The sequence below is a fragment of the Orcinus orca genome, chromosome 4, assembly GCF_937001465.1.
Source record: "Orcinus orca chromosome 4, mOrcOrc1.1, whole genome shotgun sequence".
Taxonomy (NCBI): Eukaryota; Metazoa; Chordata; class Mammalia; order Artiodactyla; family Delphinidae; genus Orcinus; species Orcinus orca.
In genome coordinates this window covers 122,747,596-122,769,020 of record NC_064562.1, presented here as the reverse complement: position 1 = coordinate 122,769,020, position 21,425 = coordinate 122,747,596, and the positions used below count along the sequence as shown (strand labels likewise).

General features: G+C 38.9%; 1 non-coding gene across 1 annotated transcript; it reads right to left on the bottom strand.

Annotated features, from left to right (window-relative positions):
- Window positions 1–204: 204 nt before the first annotated feature.
- TRNAW-CCA (transfer RNA tryptophan (anticodon CCA)) lies at window positions 205–277 on the bottom strand. The gene has a single exon. It is a non-coding gene; the product is annotated as a tRNA-Trp (tRNA).
- Window positions 278–21,425: the final 21,148 nt, after the last annotated feature.

The window sequence follows — 21,425 nt, the reverse complement described above, 5'->3', positions numbered from 1 at the left end:
CAAATTTTTCTCTGAAAGGCTTCCTTCTCTTCCCCCCTCCCCCAAAATAAAAAGCTATGGTCTAAGTATAAACAAATACACTAGAAGGAACTACACATACCTGCTGGGTTTTCAAAAAGTATTCATTTATTTATTTATTTGTTTGGCTGCACCAGGTCTTAGTTGCGGCAGGCGGGGTCTTTCATTGCAGCATGTGGGATCCAGTTCCCTGACCAGGGATCGAACCTGGGCCCCCTGCATTGGGAGCATGGAGTCTTAACCACTGGACCACCAGGGAAGTCCCACCTGCTGGGTTTTTTGAGGTGTTTTGATGGTGGGCAATGGGACTCTGTGTGGCTATAAACTAGGCAGACAGCTGGGCCCTTAGAGAAGAGGAATGGGAGACAGAAGAGGCAGCTGGGCAGTGAGTAAGAAAGGTTCACTAATGCAAGTTAAATTGGAAATGGGATTTACTTAGTATATAGAAAAAAACAAAACAGTGATTATCAGCCTTGGGAAATGTAAACAGATTTTGTCCCTTTTTATTTTTATCCTTGAGATCAAATCAAGGAGCCTGCTGTGTGCACACTTGGGTCCTCATGCTGTCTTCATACCGCCTTCTGAGCTGCCCAGGATTTGGTTAGTGTGAATCTCATGATGAGTCCTGGATACATGAAGACACCTCTCTGGCTTTCTTCTTTCTCTCCCTCTTTTCCCTATGGAAACACAATTTTCCACCTTACCTCCATCTCCAACCCCAAGTCATTCTGTGTCCAAGTAGGCATCCAGGTTGTTGACTCTTAGCTAATCTGAAAAACAAAACTTGTGCTAAGATGTTCATGGCTAGGAACTAGAACTCCAGGGTTCTCTATGCATATCAAGAGAACAAGTTACTGGAGATAGCAGCCATCGAGACACAGTGAGTTCTTTTGTCTTTCTTACCCAATAGGATGACTTTATAGGTAGAGATGTCAGGGAAAGCGTTTAAAACCTTGGCAGTAGGGTTATGTAGACAACTAACTGATGGATTTAAGCAAAAACCTGGATTTTTCTCAAGTCACCTTCCTATTTAGGAAATTAAATCAGAACTTCACAGACCAAGCCTGCTATGGGTTGAAACACAGGAAATTAAATGTAACCTATAAATGCATGTTGAGGAAATAAAGCTTAAGGAGTGAAGAGAGTAAGACCCACTGTAATAAGCTAACTCACTGTAGCCATATTGCCCCAACCACACTAGCTTCCTTCTCTTCCTTGTATACAGAACACACACTTGTTTCCTCAAAGCTTTCCACTTGCTGTTCTCTCAGCCTGGATGCTCTCTTTAGATACCTACATGCTTTGCTCCCTCATTTCCCTTCTCAGATCTGACCACCCTATGTAAAGTAACATCACTCCCATCACTCTTTATCCCCAACTCTGTTTTTCTTCAGAGCACTTACATATCACTGAACAATACATATTTATTTGTTATTGTCTGTCTCTCTCACAAGCTCATTGAGGTCAGGGATTTGCCTACTGCTATATCCCTAGAGCCTAGTTCAGTGTTTGCTACACATTTTGAATAAACGATCTCATGGCGGAGATGAGCATTGAACCCAGGTTTTTGGAATTCTAATCCAGTTTTCTTTTCATGTGGTTTAGTTCTCATCTCATGAAGTCATTCTGTCCTCTTTTCTTGACCTCCACATAAACCCTTTACACCTACACAGGCATAAACGCACTTAATAATCACTTCTTAGGGGAATTGCCTTGGCTGGTGGTTTCCATTGTTTAGGCACAGGAGAAACAACTGGGAATGGTAAGACTGCAGATTTCCAGGCCTCAAGCCTGTGCTCTTGATTCAGTAGGCTTGAGATGGAGCCTGAGAAGCAGCATTTTAAACAACACTGTAGGAGATTTGGAAACTGGTGGTCATGTGACCATCTTTTAAGATATACCTTTGTGACATCCGATTCCTTCAGGCTCTGTTAAACCCCTTCTTTTAGGTTTTTACCATGGGCCAATTAGACCACAAACAATCAGCAAATTCTATGCTAATTCCACCATAAAATCCATTTAGCAGCGCTACTGCTCTGGGCCATAGGTAGGATAAAACAGAACAGAAGTGACTGGGGGGAGGAAAGGATGAAATCTAAATTGACAGTATGTTGACATGTGTGTCAGTATGTCTGAGGGCAACATGGAGGTCGTAGCAAAGTCCCCTCAAGCCTGGAGCTGTTTCTGTCTTCAACTCTATCTACTGAAGAATGGAGACGTTTTGTAGATCCATAATCACCTTGGGTTATATTTCTAGGATTGAGGTGGTCATTTCAGTGGTTAACTGCGAGAGAGGAAGAATAGGAGAAGACATAGAGGGACAGTAAGAGAGGGGTTACAAAGTCTTCCATATCCTTGGCCATTTCTGGGGAGGGCATGGGGTTCTCAGGAAAGCAGGTAAATTGCTGACTTCAATGAAAGTCAACCTTTTATGGCTGTTATATAGATCAAGGGAGATCCTGGGTATAAAACACTTAGCAAAGTGCCTGGAAAATAATCATCACAGTAAATGATAGTTATTATTGTTATTAATACATGTGGTATGGTTATCTCCATGCTTCATTCTACCTCATGAATTTCCCAAATTTGTCTAGCTTATGGTGAAAAAAAAGGTTAGCATGTATGCAGTGTGTCGAGCTTTCCAAAAGCAACCAAACAACACTTACTTAAATGATGGTATACTTATTTTTATCAGCACTGTGATCCTTAAGTTCACTGTGTACTTCCAACCATTTTCCTAAAGACTTAAACTCAGTAAAGTCCAAAATATATTTGGCCAAATGCTTTTGTCCTTCATTTTTGAAGCTGAGTGCTTGGAAGAAAACTTATTCACATGCTATTAATTATTTGACACGTAATTAAGCACTTCCAAACAGTTCAAAAACATTTCCAAGATTTATTTTCCTTGAGAAATTGGAGTTGCCTTTGGTTTTGTTTTGGATGGAAACACTAACCATGTGAGCTCTCTTTAGGCAGGAACAACTCTTTGCTTACCCATGTGTTCACAGCAATTAGCACAGGGCCTGACAAATAATAGGTGCTCACTATTTATTGAACGAATAAACCATCAGGTGACTCTAATTTTGTGATCCCAGTAAGTATTTGCATTCAAGAGTCTCAACTGGAGTGTTTTCATCCTAAATAAGCTCTATGTAATCATAATCGGTCTATTAGTTTCCTAGGACTGCTGTAACAAACTGTCACAAAGTGGGTGGCTTAAAACAGCAGTAATTTATTCGCTCACAGTTCTGGAGGCCAGAAGTCCAAAATCAAGGTGTTGGCAGGGCTGTGTCCATTCTCAAGGCTCTAGGAGAGAATTCTTTCTTGCCCCTCCAGCTTTTCATGACTCCAGGCATTTCTTGGCTTGTGACTGCATAGCTCTAATCTTTGCCTCCCTCTTCACAGGGTCTTGTTCTTTGTGTGTCTTCTATCTCTTATAAGGAAACCTGCCATTGGACTTAGAGCTCACCTGGATAATCTCAGATGATCTCATCTTGAAATCCGTAACTTGATTACATCTGCAAAGTTGCTTTTTCCAAATGAAATCAAATTCACAGATTCTGGGACATGGACATATCTTTTAGGGCAGGGGTCCCCAACCCCTGGGGCCACAGGTTGGTACCCGTCTGTGGCCTGTTAGGAACTGGGTGGCACAGCAGGAGGTGAGCAGCAGGTGAGTGAGAGAAGCTTCATCTGTATTTACAGCCGCTCCCCATCGCTCACATTACTGCCTGAGCTCTGCCTCCTGTCAGATCAGTGGTGGTATTAGATTCTCATAAGAGCACGAACCCTACTGTGAACTGCACCTGCGAGGGATCTAGGTTGTGCTCTTCTTATGAGAATCTAATACCTGATGATCTGAGGTGGAGCTGAGGTGATGATGCTAGTGCTGGGGAGCGGCTGCAAATACAGATTATCATTAGCAGAGAGGTTTGACTGCAAAGACACCATAATAAATCAATTTCTTGCAGACTCATCAAAATCATATCAGTGAGTGGCAAATCCAAAATCATATCAGTGAGTGGCAAGTGAATACAAGCTCAGGGCTCCCACTGATTCTGCATTATGGTGAGTTGTATAATTATTTCGTTATATATTACAATGTAATAATAATAGAAATAAAGTGCACAATAAATGTAATGCACTTGAGTCATCCCATAACCATCCACCCCCTCCCCGGTCTGTGGAAAAATTGTCTTCCATGAAACCAGTCCCTGGTGCCAAAAAGGTTGGGGACTTATGTTTTAGAGGGCCACCATTCAACCAATACAATGAGTTAATGGAAATTTTTGACATTTATAGTGGGGTTATCTTTCCCCTGATGTTTTTTTCACTATATCATTGTATATAGATTTTTGAAGTTTTTGTAGCTGAGCAGGTTGGGGACATGGTTTTTGTTTTGGCCTAATTAAGGATAGAAAATTGGGAAAAAAAAATCAGCATTTCACCTACAGATGGGAAAAATACGGTGAATGTTGGTAACTGGTGGATAGAGAGAGGAAGTTAAGTAAGTGCTCTAAGAAGTAATGTTACACCCAACCTGATGAGGTCTGCATGATATATTAGGGATGGGTATTTGAAACATAGTGATTTGAGTGATAACAAATGTAAAAGAATAGTGGTTATGGTGGTATAAGAGGGTCATTTTATAAATATCTCAGCGTTTTACCCTTTGAGAGGGAAAGTAGTTTGTGTAGAGAATTGACAAGTCATAGAGACAAGGCCAGAGACTCTTGGGATCAACAGTTTGAAATGAAAGTCCTAAGAAGAATTCTGATCAGGAAAGAGACCTGGGGTAGATGTGTACACTAAAACCATCTGCATTCGATTTGGCAGTAGTAAAATGCAGTTGTAGAATGTATATTATCAAAAGAAATAGTACATCAGTGGTAAATTATTCCAACGTTAAACAAAGAACCAGTGAGAACACTTTCAGAATTATTGTAATTCTGGTCAGCATTTTATTGAGAGGAAACTTTGGAAATTGAAAATGGTTAACAGGTGGCAACTGCAGTAATTTTTTTTTTTTTAGCCTAGTGAGGATAAACTTTTTGCTAAAAAATGAGCCAGTATTGTTTAAGTGGAAGAATTCTTGAGAGAAGGGAGATGTCATGGAGTAAAAAATATCCTGAGAGGAGAAGAGCACACTGAATAGGTTAGAAATAGAACTTTAGCACCACAGAAGAGCTTGATGAATAAAACACTTGGTGAAGAACCCAGTAGTAATTGGAACAGAGTTCCTTTTGTTCTAAGGCTTAATCGCTGAAGTGGGATTTTAATGCATGGCCTTTTATAAAAAATGAAATAACTAAAATTTATAACATCCAGTGGTGGACAGGTCATACAAAAATGTATTTGTAAAAATGGAAAGCACCTGCAACTTTGAGGGTTAAGAAAAACTGAATTTATATTTGATATCTCAAGGGAAAATTGTAAATCTATCTTTTCCTGTTACTGGAAATTTCTTTTGGTGAATTCATTATCAAACTCAGGCAGTGGAAGTCAAATAGTAAGGATATTATTGAAGATATTGGGGATTTATGCAGAAATGAAGGTGTATACTTGTCATCTGAATGTCCTTTTCTATGTGCAAATAAAATAGATTCTTCCCATTTAATTTATGTCATCTCAAAATGGCTGAGATAATGATATTCCTATAGCTTCGGTTTCTGCTTATGCCATTCAGATTCCCTTTTCTTTTGGTCTTATGTAACCGGTATTCCCTCTCCCCATTTTCTCACCTCTGGCTATATAGGCACAGGGGTATCCACCCTTTTCTCCATTCTGACAGCATCTACATTGTAGGTCAAATTGTCCCAAGTATTTTTTTCTAAGTTTGTTTGGAATTTAATATTAAAAAGAAATAAATGTTATATACGGTACATATAATTCAAGAAACCCATCCTTGATTGCTAAAAAATATAATCATCCCATCAATTCAATGACTTGTTTCTTTCAGTTTTAATTCACAGGGTGAGAATGAGTTGCTGATTATGTCCCCATGGAGGCTAAATCAACCCGTCCATCTAATGTTCTCTTCTCTCTCAAATATCCTGCCACTTATTTTCTGATGTATAAATAAATCTTGAAGATTTATTTTTGAATTTTCAAACTCCCAGAGCAATGTCCACTATAAGGGCACCATGGAGGTTTGGGATAGTACATGATAATTGAGAAATAGAAAAAAAGGAATATATTTGCATGTTTTTATGTTAAAAAAAATCAAGAAGGAAATTAAGTTTCTAATATTCTATTGTCTAGGTAGGTAGCACATATATATACTTTACAAATAAATATACGTATTATATGTATGTATTTCAGAAAATCCCACTGGTATTTTAAAACATTTTTTTCTTTATGTTTTTTAGCATTAAACTTTAGCCTTCAAAATAATTTTTTAAAATAAGAGACTTATTCAATAATACCTCAGAACTTTGAACTTAGGTTCCTCTGACATGCATTTTTCTTTCTGAAAGTCTTCCCTTTCTGACATATAAGCAAGCATACTACATTTCTGGGTCTCCGAAGCTCTGTCAGAATTTCTTCCTGCTGCAGTACCTGGGCCGTGAGCAGCAGTGCCTGAAAGCCTTATAAAGGGACCCCTGCAACATTGCTGGTCCTAACAGGCTGAAACAATGACTGTTTTTCACTTTTACGTGGTCTGTTATATTCCTTTCTCTCTCCTTTATGTTTTTTTCCCCCCTGCCTAATTACTACATTTTAAATCACAGAATCATTTGAAATTTCCTTTTTGAGTACTGTTGTCCAGCCTAGCTCAAATCCAGTAATCTTGACAAATCTTAGTTTTAGCAGGAGGTTCCAGGGCTGTAGAGTGTTTCTGGGATTCCTAGAGCTTCAGGTGGCAACATATGAGTAGGTTAGCTTCAGCATAGGTGTGTTCTCTTCCTTGCTCAATGTCACTGGTAGTTCTGCTATTGCGGTTTGTCTTCTGCAACAGTTAGTCTCTGCTTACAATATACATTTTAGATTTTTATCCCACTGAAAATAAGACTTATAGCAGTAAGTGTGGTGATACGGTCATAGTGTTAGAATTTTTTTCTTACTGTCTTTTCTGCATTTATGACTTTCTTCTTAGTCTTTCTTAGAGAAAGAAATCCCTTTTTCTAAAATGTTTGAATACTCAATTTGTCCTTACTTCAATTAAGAATAAATATTGAGCATATACTATATTCCAGGCATTGTGCTAAGGCATAGAGCATGGAACACTCATTAAACAGACCTAATCTTTCCCCCTCAAGGAGTTTATAGTCTATCAAGCAATTCAGACAATAAAGAAGTCATTGCATATGTAATGAATGCTGTAAAAGAAGAACTAAAAGGTGCTACGAGAATGCCTTTTTTTTTAAAAGACACTCTTCAATCGGATTTCCAGCAGAATGAGATCAAGAAGCTCTCTGGGTCCTATTTTTCCTGCTCTCCTTCAGCCCACATGCTCCTACTTTCAAGACCTAGATAAGGAGGACGATGAAAGCACTGCTCACTTTCCTGCGTTTCTTTGAATGTGATTTGTATCCAGTTATAAAAGTGGGATCAATTTTAGATTATTTTAAAGCAATTTTTGTGGGTGTAGCTAGTTGTTTTCCCTGGGAATGTGGGAACTTTTGATGACTTTCCTCAAAAGTTTCATTGATCCAGTCTCCTTTTACCCATTGTCTTAGGCCAAGTACGGTGATGAATGGAAGGAGACTGGGATGTGGAACTCCTAGATATGACCTTGCATTTTAGCAAACAAATAAAAAGTTAAAATTTGACAGTATCTAGAACTACACAGCGTTTACAGTTGTATTTAAAGCGAACTATTTCTCAGGTATTCTTAAGATGTGTAATGATCTGCCTGTACTCTTCCTTTATGCATGGATCAGTTAGCTTATGTAATCAATTTGGATGACTTGAGAGCTCTTACAACAGAATTTCTTCATTTTAACTCACTTCATTACACACACACACACACACACACACACACACACACACACACACACACACCCCTAACCCCTACCCCACACTTCCCCGTGTCAGTGCTCAGAGAAAAGGCCACTTGAGGACTACAACAAGAAGGCAGCCAGGAACCAAACCCTGCTGGAATCTGATCTTGGACTTTCTACCTGCAGAACTGCGAGAAAATAAATTTCTGTTGTTTAAGCCACCCAGTTTATGGCAATCTGAGTAGACTAAGACAGGCTTTCTTTTTAAGTGACTCATATGTGTTTTTTTAAAAAATTCCATCGGTATTTTAATTTATTTATTGGCTGTGTTGGGTCTTCGTTGCCACGCGTGGGCTTTCTCTAGTTGCCGTGAGCGGGGGCTACTCTTCGTTGCGGTGCACGGGCTTCTCATTGCAGTGGCTTCTCTTGTTGTGGAGCATGGGCTCTAGGAGCGTGGGCTTCAGTAGTTGTGGCATGTGGGCTCAGTCGTTGTGGCTCGTGGGCTCTAGAGCGCAGGCTCAGTAGTTGTGGCACGCAGACTTAGTTGCTCCGCGGCACGTGGGATCTTCCCAGACCAGGGCTCGAACCCGTGTCCCCTGCATTGGCAGACAGATTCTTAACCATTGCACCACCAGGGAAGTCCCAAGACAGGCTTTAAGACTAAAAGATCACTATAAGACTTTCAGATTTTGTTTGAAGCAAATGGGAAAAATTACTCTTGCTATAATTATTGTCAGGTGAGGTTCCCAAGGTAGAAAGAGACAGGAGGTTGCCCTCAGACATGGAAGAAACAGAAGTGAGGGGAAGCGTGAAAATCCTCAAAAAAGGCTTCATATTTGTGGTCTCAAGATATATTCTCTTTATCTTTTAATACCAAATCATTAAGTCTCAAGGATTAAGTGGCAGTGTGGTGATGGAAGAGCAATGATGGTAAAGTGGCATGAGCAGCATGAAGGCAGCATGTACTGAACAAGGAGCTGTCCCCTCACATCAAGGTAGCCTTTGGTGAGCCCTGCTCTCTGGCCAATTGAAAATTAGAATTCTAGACCTCAGATTCAACCTCATTAATTCCTGCTTCTTGAACGATGATGTCAATGGTTGAGCTCTCTGAATGTTCACAGTGATTGAGGTCCCAGCCTGGCCCCAGCTTGCATCTGGTATTCCTCTCTAAGGTGGTCAGGAACTACAAGATCAGAAAAAAGAAAGTAGTGTCAAAGCTCAGTTCTTTTCTGTTTTTTCGTTTTGGAATTTAACGACATATGTGGGAGAGATCTCACAACCACCCACCTTGCAAAAGACTTAGAAAACTTAAACAGAAAAGAACCACAGTTTTTACACTATTCTTCAAAGGCAGATGGGTACGTGTGTGAGTGTGTGTGTGCATGCACACATGCAAGGGATCCACTTATTACTGATTTTATATTTTATGAATCACATCAAAATATCTAACAGGAACTAGTGGTTTTAAAAGTATTCCTCATAAAACACAAATGTGCAGGCATGAAAAGAATCATTTGGCTTCTGATATGATACAGCAGATGATTTCTTCAGGTGAACAAGAATGGACATCTGAGTGAGACTCAGAAGAGGCCAGAGTCTGTGGAAGGATTGCTTTGACTCTCAAACACTGCACAGACCTGTCTTCACATTGGAGATCTAAAACAGTGCATGAAAGCAGAGACACAGGTGTTGACCAGGCCCGTGAACCAAGCCCGCTTTGTTTGTATTGCACACAGTGACCTCTTCTCCTGGGAGATCAGATTGCAAATGGAAACTGGGAACAGCACTTGGGAAACTAACAAGTGCTGATCTCTAGGTGATGCCCTTTTCTTTTTGGACATGAGCTTGCTGCATTTCATGAGAACATCTTATCAGTGAGTCAAAGACATTCCGAGTCTCTTTCTTGCATTGGTGCCCTGACTTGTGTACTTAAATAAAACCCAGCAAATGAAAGCACTCTAAAGCAATTAAATATGCATCTCATTTTAGGAAATTCTTGTCACATTCTAGTCACATTTTGATGATTCTATCTGATGTTACTTTTGTCCTGTAAGTCACCACTTGATTCATCTTGGGGAAACCATACTATAGCCTAGAATCTTCTTCAGAACTGCCTTGAAATCAGAAGCATCCAGATAAGGTGAACATGAACAAGGGTACCCCGTTTGGAGCTGGTAGTTTCACTTCCTTTTGCTTCACTCTATCAATGTCACGAAAGTGGAAAGTAGTTACTTGACATACACATATTCAAATCAAAACACTGGATTTCTTTCTCTGGAAGAATTGCCCTAAGAAAGAGAACCTTTGGACATAGATCAAGCTGCTGCCCTGAAGGAACAAAACTGAAGACCAGTGAGAGGTTAGCACCAGTGAAAAGATTCTCGCCATCTGCTACATACGCTATTCCATCGTGGTGATTTAAGAAACCGAGAATGTCCTTAAAATCTGCTTTGGAAATCTTTTCCTTTCAAATCCTCTTAGCAACCGACATGTATGACAGTGCAATGTGACTACAAAAACTCATGTATCCAGGTGAGAGAGAAACTTGTAACACAGTTCAGTCCTAGAGGCTGACTTGAGTCTCAGGAGAGGGGTTGTGAGGGTAGAAGCTCATCCAGGCTTTTTGTGGAAGGCTAACAGTGCCCCTAGTCTGCCTCCCTTCATTGTTTTTCGTTGAAAGATGTTCCTTGAGAAGTGGAGGTGACTGGACTTAATGTTGGTGGGAGCTTGGCATATGGAAAGCTGTCTCTGGCAGGAGAAAGAGCCAGCAGCAATCAGGTTTCATTCTTGCTATAAAAATGCAGCAATATGACACACACATGGTTTAGTGAGCTGAAGAGGTTGTGATAGTAATCTCCATGAGTACTTTTCCAAACATTCCAAGCTCCTTCAGGTAAATTCCATCCCCTCTTCTTTGATGTTTGTTTTGGTGATCTCACAGGAAACCAGTCTCGGGGGATTTTTCTAGAGGCCAAATTGATATTTCAACAGGGTTGAAATAGAATCTCATCTACCAGGATAAAAATGTCTTCTTTACACGTTCAGGTCCCTTCTGTAGAGACCTGAGCTTTGAGAAGAATGGAGCAGGGGACTCACCTAGCCAGGCTTTGCCTACTTATGGAAGCTGCTAAAGCAATCCATCTTTAATTCAGAGATTCCTGTGTACACTGAAAATGTCAACACATTAATCTTCTCACCGCCCTTAAATGATGATTCTATCTCTTTTCCACACATGAACAGAGTAGTAGCCAAAATAGAGAGCTTATATGCTTTGCGTGTTACTGCAAAAAATGCTTAAGTTCGACATTTGGGCCCCAAGCAAAATTTAAAATAAGTATTCTTTCAATTCTCAACATCACCCCATTCTATTTAATCCCACCTACCCCCAAAAAAGTCTACCTCCCAATCTCTTTACAACTGTAATTTCAGATTATTTGGGAAGTAGGCTTCAGAAAGTGAACATCTCTCTTAGAGGTGGAATAAAGGATCAAGACAAGAACTCAGGCTCTCCCTCGATCTCTGAGAAGGATGAAACTGCAAACATAAGTTGCTGGAGAGAATACAAATATCACCCAGGCTGGGGAGCAGTGATCTGGACTGTGGTGGCTGGAAACAAGGAAAATTCGGAAAGGGAAAAGCCGTGGGTGGAAGTTGCATTTCTTTTGTTCTCTAAGATGTTCTTAGACAAGAGGAGATGAAGGGCAGGGGCACAGGAAGTGGGTTCTTGTAGTAGAGTGGAGCGGTGAAGATGTTACGACTAGGAAGAATTTTAGGTGCCCCAGTGGTGGTGGTTTGTGCTGGCAGTGGCCGTGCTGGCAGGGATGGCCGTGGAGGAAGAGGACCACAAAGGTGAGGCGGTGCCTGTAGCTGCTCAGCACAATGCTGGGCACATAGTCTGCTGGATGGTTTGTACCATGAAGGCAAGGAGAAGGCAACCTGAGGCTTATGTTGTAGAAACAAGTCACAGCGTCACAGTTCTCTACTTTCAAGCTTGTGCAATATAAATGGAAGGCAATATATTCCTAGCTTTTGAGAAAATCTCAAAATCTTGACAATCTCTTGGTAGAGCCAAAGAGAGACAATTGGTAGAGTTACTCTGTACCAAGTAAGGAACAAGAATTTGCAGAGCTCCCCCTCCCTCTTGTTTTTTCCTATTAGATTCAATGTATTATTTGAATTTCATTGCATAATTAACCATGCATTTCCACATATTCTTATTTAATCCTCATAAAAATCCTGTGACATAGGTTTACCATTATTTTTATTTCACAGATGAATGAGGTTCGGAGAATTGCATGTGAGTTACCTAAGATCAGCAAGTGCTGGACTCAGTCCCTCTAGCCACCGTGCTGTATGCCAAAGTCCTGGCGACTGTTCTAGTACCTTTCATCAGCCACCATATTACCCTCTACTGTTGCCCAAAAGTTAGAACTGTTTTCAGAGCTGCTTGAACATTGGTGCCCTGAACCTTATTCTGAGCTTAGATGACAAAATGACAGATTTGTAAATTTAGCACTGCAGAGTTTTGAATCAAGTCATATGGAAAACTCAACAGACAATATTCTTGCTCCACAAATGTACTTGAAGTTTTTTCACAAGTACATATTTTGGTCATTAAATGCCATTAAGGGAAACTGGACTTGCTGAAATGTAAGGTGGGGCGCATTTGGTAGACAACGTCTTATGGAATAGTTTCACATGGATGTTATTTTAGAAAAAGCAAGAGGCAAGTAAAATGGAAAGAAAAACGAGGGGTTCACACATTTTTAACTTGTGAAATAGATTGCATTAAATTGATACAGCTTTTAAGTTCGACTGTATTTGGCAACGTTTGGAACTTAAAATCTCTTAGAGAACGTGACTGTAAGTGGGGGCTCCTTTAAATGTATGGAGAAGCAGCAGTCTTAGATTAATAGACACTCGGGAAAGCTCGTTCTCTCAATAATGGGGGTGTTTAATACACATCAGTCTTTGCTCTGCACAGCACTCACTTTTTCCCAGAGCAAAGCAGTTTATCGCACGGGCCAGAATCTGCTAGAATTTCAGCCTGCCATTCTGGGCACTGGCGAGGTCCTGACCATATGTACAAAAATAAAGATCAAAGAGCTAATAAGTAGCGGTCAACATGCCTCTAGTCAGTACAAAAGAAGAAAAACAGGGCAGCAGCCTTCTTTTCAGCGACTGTGCTAGAAGGAGCCCCAAATCACTACCACACCAGGAACTGCAAGTAATGCTGGGAACAGAGGCTATAAAACATGCAATATGTCTGTTTCAAAACACAAACAGCAAAAAAAAAAACCCCCAAAATACACCCTAAATAAAATCAGTGTTCTTCGGCACACCCTAAGCAACACTTCAGGAACATTTTATTTATTTTTCAGTTTTTATACTAAGCTTAAAGAGCTTTCACAGATTGTTTATTTTGAACTCATGCAAATGGGGCAAATCATTGGCGCTCTAAGACATAGAGAGCCACAGGACTTTGGTCCACCTTGTTTCATAGGAACAGAAAGAGTGTTGACAATTAAACACAATATTTTATTTTCTGGGTCCCACTCTTAACATCTGCCTGAAGTCTGCCACCTATATATAACTAGATGCATAGCTTCTTTGTGCTGCTCTGTCACTCTCATAATCAGGCCTCTAGGGAGTGATGACTGAATGCCAAAGAACAGGCTATCCAAATCCATCATTTTCTTGGTCTCTCTTGTGCTTTCTGAGAATACAACTGAGAGTGAGTGATTACAAAGGAGCACCACAATGATGTAATAACTGACGTGACAAGGAGCTAGCAGTGGAAAAGTTAAACAGAACAGAGTATGAGTTGGGCAGAATGTAAAACTGCATTTGGTTACTCTGATAAGATTCCTCAGCTGCCCAATCTTGAAGGACCAATATTAAAAACAGTTAAAAGAGTGATCTGGGGGTTCCTGGAGAAGAAATAGGGCAAGAGGGGCAGATTTTCATGCATGTGTGGATCTGGAGTCAATTTGACAGGCAGAAAAGGTGGTGAGCGCCAGAGCTCTCTGCCCACCCACCTTGATTTGGAAGGAAGTCAGGGAGCTATATGGTTTTGTGAAATTTCTCAAGTGTCCTTGGAGATAATAGGTCTTTTAGGCATAGTGACTTGTTACAGATGTGTGCTTCTATTCCACAACTGTCCACAAGAACTTAGCATCACAGGGGAAAGGATCGTAACAAACTCATACCAAATTGCGGCTTGTAGGCTTTTAGGGGCAGAGCTGCAGCCATTGCTGCATTTATTAATTCATTTCCCTTTACTGATCTCTTGATAAGTGAAGGCACTGAATCTGGTTTTGGGAGGATAAAGACAGCCCAGACACCTTCTTGTCTCTGCTTACTAGATAGTGTCAGCCTGAGGCCACCTCCTCCTGTGAGACACACTCATAGTTCTTTCCACCAGGTTCTAGTAGCAACTCTTCTCTAGATGCTGCAGTTTCATGCACCTCCACTCCATCACATAGACTCTCTACCTCTTGAAAAATGAGGGATGAGAAAATAAGGCCTCATAGGTGCTAGCTCAGTAAAACCACCAATTTCCAAAACACAAATTCATATCCTCAGAAACTTTTTAAGGATTCACATGCAGCAGTGTGGAGAGGGGAAGAGCGTTAATTAGTGACCTCTGATATTGAGGCCTAGACGCAGGTATTTTTTTTTCCAGAAAGGTGGTGACAGTGGGAATAATTTTATTCTCTTGTTCTTGGGGTTCTTAGTCTATAAAATACCTATCACTGGCTCCTGAATTAGAGAGGTCACAAAAGTCCCCCCAAAATAGCAAAATGACAGATCTTGAGGGGCTCCAAATTCACTGAAGGTGATAAATGGAATGTTCATTCCACCTTTAGAATTGAAATTTGTTTCAGGAAAGCATGCATACCCACATTTAAGATGATCGAACAATGTTTTCTGGGATACTGGCTAAAAGTTTGTTGTTTGTTGGTGGAATACCTCACTCTTCTTGTTAGTTTATCCTAATTCTAGTCTCCGTCTCTTGGCTTACCAGGCCCTTCTCACCTGGGATGCCCTAACGTGTTCTCCTTCTGCATGTCTCAGCACTGCTCCCCCAGGATAGCTCCCCAAGGCCCTTTTACTGTATGCACATTGGTCTCTCCCCTCTCTGAGCTTCTGGAACCGTGCTGCCCATTATGGCAGCCACTGGCCACATGTGGTCACTGGATATGTGAAATATAGCACATTCACATTAAGATATGCTGTACGTGTAAATACACACTGGATTTTGAAGACTTACTACAAAAAAAGAATGTAAAATGTCTAGATTATTTTTCATTGATTACAGGTTGAAACGATCCTATTTTGAATCTATTGGCTTAAATAATATACATTAAATTAATTCCATCTGTGCCTTCTTTTTAAAGTGTGGCTACTAGAAAATTTAAAATAACATATGTGGCTTACATTGCAGGCTATTAGATGGTACTGTCCTAGAGGACTTGGAGTCTGAAATAATGTACCATTGAATTATTTTTTGGTCAGGAGTCAGGATTCTGGGGTTGTAACAGAAACCACTCACATTTGGTCATGCCCATATAAGGGATTTATTGTGAAAACATGGAGATAGAAGAACAAGTCGCAGTCAGGCCTTATGAGAACAGAAACAAAATGGGAAAACGTCAAGGAAAACGGCAAGGACCCAGGCAGCTGCCCTCTCTCTGTCTTTCTCTCTCCCCCACATCTTTCCCTCCCTCCCTCCCTCCCTTTCTTCCTTTCCTTTTATGGTTTTTGATCTCTGCTTCTACCTGCATATCTGCTCTGTCCTCTGCTGTATAAACAAGCTTGTTCACTGATTCTATTTCTCCATTATTGCAGTTTGCAGGGGCTTTTGCCTATGATGGTGCAAACTTGGGATCTGATTCTCCATGACCTTTTAGTTCATCTCCTCACAGCTGGCTGGCTTGGGCTTATCAGAATCTCAATTGCAAAATTGCAGGGGAACGGGATTGACCCCATTTTTTTCAGATTTCTCTGTGACTCTTGGGGGACATGGTCACCGGGATAGGGATAGTACATTCTGGGACCATGGATAAGGTTAAACTAGAAGTAGTTGAGTAAGACTGATAAATTGAAATATTGGACATTTGTGTATTTCCTGGCATTGTTTGTTTACTCCTTTGATGATATAGGCAAAATGGGAGATAACCAATCCTTCTCCTTCTACTGGATCATTTCCATCAGCAAACAATCCTGCTCTAATCTCTTCTCTTTAACCAACTAGTCTTGTCATTGCCCTTTTCACCCTGCTGTAACTCAGACTTGGATATTATCTTCAAGAGACTTCTGTTTGATTCAATTCAACAAACATTTATGACACTTCTGTTGGTTGCATGGCATTGTGGAGGATGCTGGGGGTATCTGAGGGTATTAGAACAAAGCAGATGAGAGCCCTCAAGGGACCCATTCAGGAAAGCTCTGACTCCAAGGACAAATACACACTGTCTTCTTCACATGGTGCAGGAAGTTCTGTAGATTTTCAAATAAGCCTGTTTCATTTTGCTGTGTTCTAAGTTTTTGGTTGATTCTTAGAAATAGTTATGGTTTTGTCTTTTCATTTCAAGTATTTATAACTTTATTCTTTTTTTCTGGCTTATTCCATTGATAACAAATCAATATGGACTTAAATATTAGTGGAATCATGGCATCCTTGCCTTATTTCTGTCTTTATTGAGATGTTTGTTATAGGTTGTTGGTATATACCCTTTACAAAGTTAAGAGTTGTTCCCTTTTGTTGTAACTGTGGATTACATTATTAAAATTTCCAGTGAATGTTCCCTGCTTCTTTGCATTAAAACTATTTTTTCATAATGTATTATTCTTTTGAAATTGGTCAATATTTATTATTTTTCATCTAGGTTTGTAAGTGAAATTTTACTTTTCATGTTTGATGCTGGTTTTGTTATGTATTACAGACAAAATAAGTTTGAACAGAGGTCTGTGGAAGATAACCGAAGTGTGTACTGGGAAGTAATGTGTGTGTGTACATCTCTGTCTCTAGGGGAGGTGGATTTAAAGAGGTTGGGGAGAAAGGTTGGAATTTGTATTCTGGAGGGGTTTAAACACATTTTAAGGAAGTTTATTCTTTGTTCTGTGAGGAAGTTATTAGGGTTTATGTACAATAGAGGCATAATTTGATTTGTGCTTTGCAAATTGGAGATGATAAAAGTATTGCCTTAGGCAGAGAGATTGAATATGAAAAACACAAAAAAGAGCAATTGGATTGAGAGCCACTGGATATCATGACCTTTTACGAGAACAGTATGAGAAGAGGGTCATGGGCATGAGAATGAACAAGACAGCTATTAAGTCATTAGGAAATTTTGAAAAGAAGCTTCACAAAACATGTCTCATAGCATTGCCACACTGTTCAAGAAGTGTTGCTTTCCTAGGTAGACACTGATAAAAATCTAGCTATAAAGAAAATGGAGGTGCTTATTAAGCGGGATTGTACTTAATTTTACTGACATGCAGTAAAATGTGGGGGAGGGTTACAAATATAATTTGTCCATCAAATGTCATCACACAGCAAGAAGGTAGATTTTTTTTCACTCTATACAAACGATTGATGCACCTGTGACTTATCACTAGAGTGAGGCCAAGGACATAAGCCTAAGGTCATCGATTACAGAGAAGTACTCCCCAAGGACCTACTATATAGCACAGGGACCTGTACTCAATATTTTGTGATAACCTATAAGGGAAAAGAATCTGAAAAAAAATAGATATATATGTATGTATAATTGAATCGATTGCTATACACCTGAAACTAACACAACATTGTAAATCAACTATACTTCAATTTAAAAAAAAAAGTTTCAAAATGCAAAAGGGGAAAAAAAGAGAAGTACTTCCTTACTTCCCCCGGGGGTGGTTTGTTTGCTCTGTACAGTTGCATTCCTTAAAAGCCTTTTTTTATGAACTATAACAGATAAAGTATACAAAACAAATGCATATCTGAATCATCACAAAGTGTAAACTTGTGTAACATTCATTTTGAACAAGAAATAGAACATTGTCAGCACCTCAGAAGTTTTCCCTCCACCCAATTACTATCCTGTTTCTGCCCCAAAGGGGACCACTATCCTTCCTTTTATGGGAATCATTTCTTTGATTTTATTTGTAGTATGTTAAATGCATTTCTAAACAATACAGTTAATTTTCCCTTTTTTGAACTTCACTTAAGTGGAAATATACATTATATATTATTTTGTATCTGGCTTCTTTCACTAAATATTACATTTTAAAGATTACTCCACATTGTTGAGTGTAGTTGTATGTTGTTTACCATAGTATTACATTTATGAACATACCAAAATCTGTCGTTCATTCTATAGTTGATGGACATAGTGATGCTGTGGTCCTTGTCTCTTGGATCGTGTATGCATGCACTTCGGTTAGGTAGGAGTAAAATCAGCCTGTGGAGGATGCATATTTTCAACTGTGGTAGTTGATAAATGGTTTTTCAAGGCAGTTGAACTACCTTCCCAAGAGCACCATAAAAGAGTTTCTGTTGATCTGCATGCTTGCCAAAACTTGCAATTGTCAATTGTCTAGATTTTAGCCACGTGGAGGCTGTGCAGTGATAGCTCATGTCATTTTAGTTTTCATTTTCCTGATTATGATGAAGTTGTGCATCTGCTTACATGGTTATTTGCTGTTTGAATATCCTCTTTCCAAAAATATCTGTTCAGTTCTCTTGCCTATTTTTCTGTTGGGTTGTCTGTCTATGTCTTTTTCCCATTAGTTTCAAGGAATTCCTTTTATATTAACTTACTAGCTGTTTGTTGTATATGTTAAAAACATATATTTTTTTCACCCCGTGGTTAACCTTTTAATTGCTTAGGGTTGTATTTTAATAAATAAATATTCTTAATTTTAGTGTTAATATGGGCCAGTATATCAATCTTTACCTTTACAATTAGTGATTTTTTGTTTTGTATTTTATTTTGTGTATTTTATTTTTCCAGCTTTATTGAGATATAATTCACGCATAACATTATGTAAGTTTAAGGTGTACAATGTGTTGTTTTGATGAACTTATGTTTTGTGAAATGATTACCACAAAAGCATTAGCTAACACCTCCATCTCATCACATAATTACCATTTTTTGTGATGAGAACATTTAAGATCTACTCTTTTAGCCACATTCAACTCTATAATACAGTGTTATTAGCTATAATCACCATGCTGTACATTAGACCCCCAGAACTTTTTAAATTAGTGATTTTTTCATTACCAATCTTTCCCTTTCCTGATATTATGAACTTATATTCCTATTCTAAATGCTTTGTTTGCCCTCCTTCTCTGAATCACTCCCCTTGTCTTTCACTACTGTACATTGGAACTGTACATGATTTTTTGCCTCAGTTCTGTTTTCTGGGGAAATCAGGCAAAGAAAATGTGTTTTTTACTGAGCACACAGATAAATTTTCCTTTCTGGTCTGTCTCTGTCTGGTGCTTTAGGCCTTTTACACTTAGTGTGATTACTGATCTATGTAAGTTTAAATCTAACAATTTACATGTTCTTTTTTTTGTTTATTTACAAATTTTTTCTTGTCTAGTGTTCCTTTTATTTTCTTACTGCCCTGATTAAATTATATTTTATAATAATTTAGTTTGCAAGATATACTACATTCTTTTTTCCCAAACTTTATTTTTTTTTAAATTGAAGTATAGTTAATTTAAAATGTTATGTTAGTTTCTGGTATACAGCAAGATGATTCAGTTATATATATGTATATATATATTTTTTCATATTCTTTTTATATTTATAATTTATAAGATATTGAATATAGTTCCCTGTGCTGTAAGTAGGACCTTGTTGTTCACCTGCTTTATATATAGTAGTTTGTATCTACTAATCCCAAACTCCTAATTTATCCCTCACCCCCCTTTCCCCTTGGGTAACCATAAATTTTCTATGTCTGTGAGTCTGTTTCTGTTTTATAAATAAGTTCATTTGTATAATATTTTAGATTTCACACATAAGTGATATCATATGATATTAGTCTTGCTCTGTCTGAATTACTTAATTTCATATGATGATCTCTAAGTCCATCCATGTTGCTGCAAGTGGCATTATTTCATTCTTTTTTATGGCTGAGTAATATTCCATTGTGTGTGCGCGCGTGTGTGTGTGTGTGTGTGTGTGTGTGTGTGTGTGTGTATACCACATCTTATTTATCCATTCATCTGTCAATGGACATTTAGGTTGCTTCCATGTCTTGGTTATTGTAAATAGTGCTGCTACAAACATAGGTGTGCGTGTATCTTTTTGAATTAGAGTTTTCTCTGGATATATGTGCAGGAGTGGGATTGCTGGATCATAAGGTAGTTCTATTTTTTACTTTTTTACAGAAGCTCCATATTGTTCTCCATAGTGGCTGCACCAATTTACATTCCTACCAGCAGTGTAGGAGGGTTCCCTTTTCTCCACACCCTCTCCAGCATTTATTATCTGTAGACTTTCTGATGATGGCCATTCTGACTGGTGTGAGGTGATACCTCATTGTTTTAACTTGCATTTCTCTGATAATTAGCAATGTTGAGCAGCTTTTCATGTGCCTATTGGCCATCTGTATGTCTTCTTTGGAGAAATGTCTATTTAGGTCTTCCTTCCAGTTTTTGATTGGGTTGTTTGTTTTTTTGTTATTGAGTTGTATGAGCTGTTTGTGTATACTCTAAATTAATCCCTTGTCAGTTGCGTCATTTGCAAATATGTTCTCCCAGTCTGTAGGTTGTCTTTTCATTTTCTTTATGGTTTCCTTTGCTGTGCAAAAGGTTATAAGTTTGATTAGGTCCCATTTGTTTATTTTTGCTTTCATTTCTATTGCCTTAGGAGACTGACCTAATAAAACATTGTTATGATTTATGTCAGAGAATGTTTTGCCTATGTTCTCTTCTAGGAATTGGTAATGTCCTGATTTATATTTAAGTCTTTAAGTGATTTTGAGTTTATTTTTGTGTATGGTGTGAGGGAGTGTTCTAACTCCATTGATTTACATGCGGCTGTTCAGACTTTCCAGCACCTCTTGCTGAAGAAACTGCCTTTTCTCTGTTGTATATTCTTGCTTCCTTTGTCGAAGATTAATTGACTGTAGCTTTGTGGGTTTATTTCTTGGCTCTCTGTTCCATTGATCCATATGTCTGTTTTTGTGCCAATACCACACTGTTTAGATTACTGTGGCTTTGTAGTATTGTCTGAAGTCTGGGAGGGTTATGCCTCCAGCTCTGTTCTTTTTCCTCAGGATTGCTTTGGCAATACTGGGTACTTTGTGGTTCTATATAAATTTTAGGATTATTTGTTCTAGTTCTGTGAAATATGTCAATGTAATTTTATAGGGATCACATTAAATCTGTAGATTTCTTTGGGTAATATGGCCATTTTAACATTAATTCTTCCAATCCAAGAGCATGGGTTATCTTTG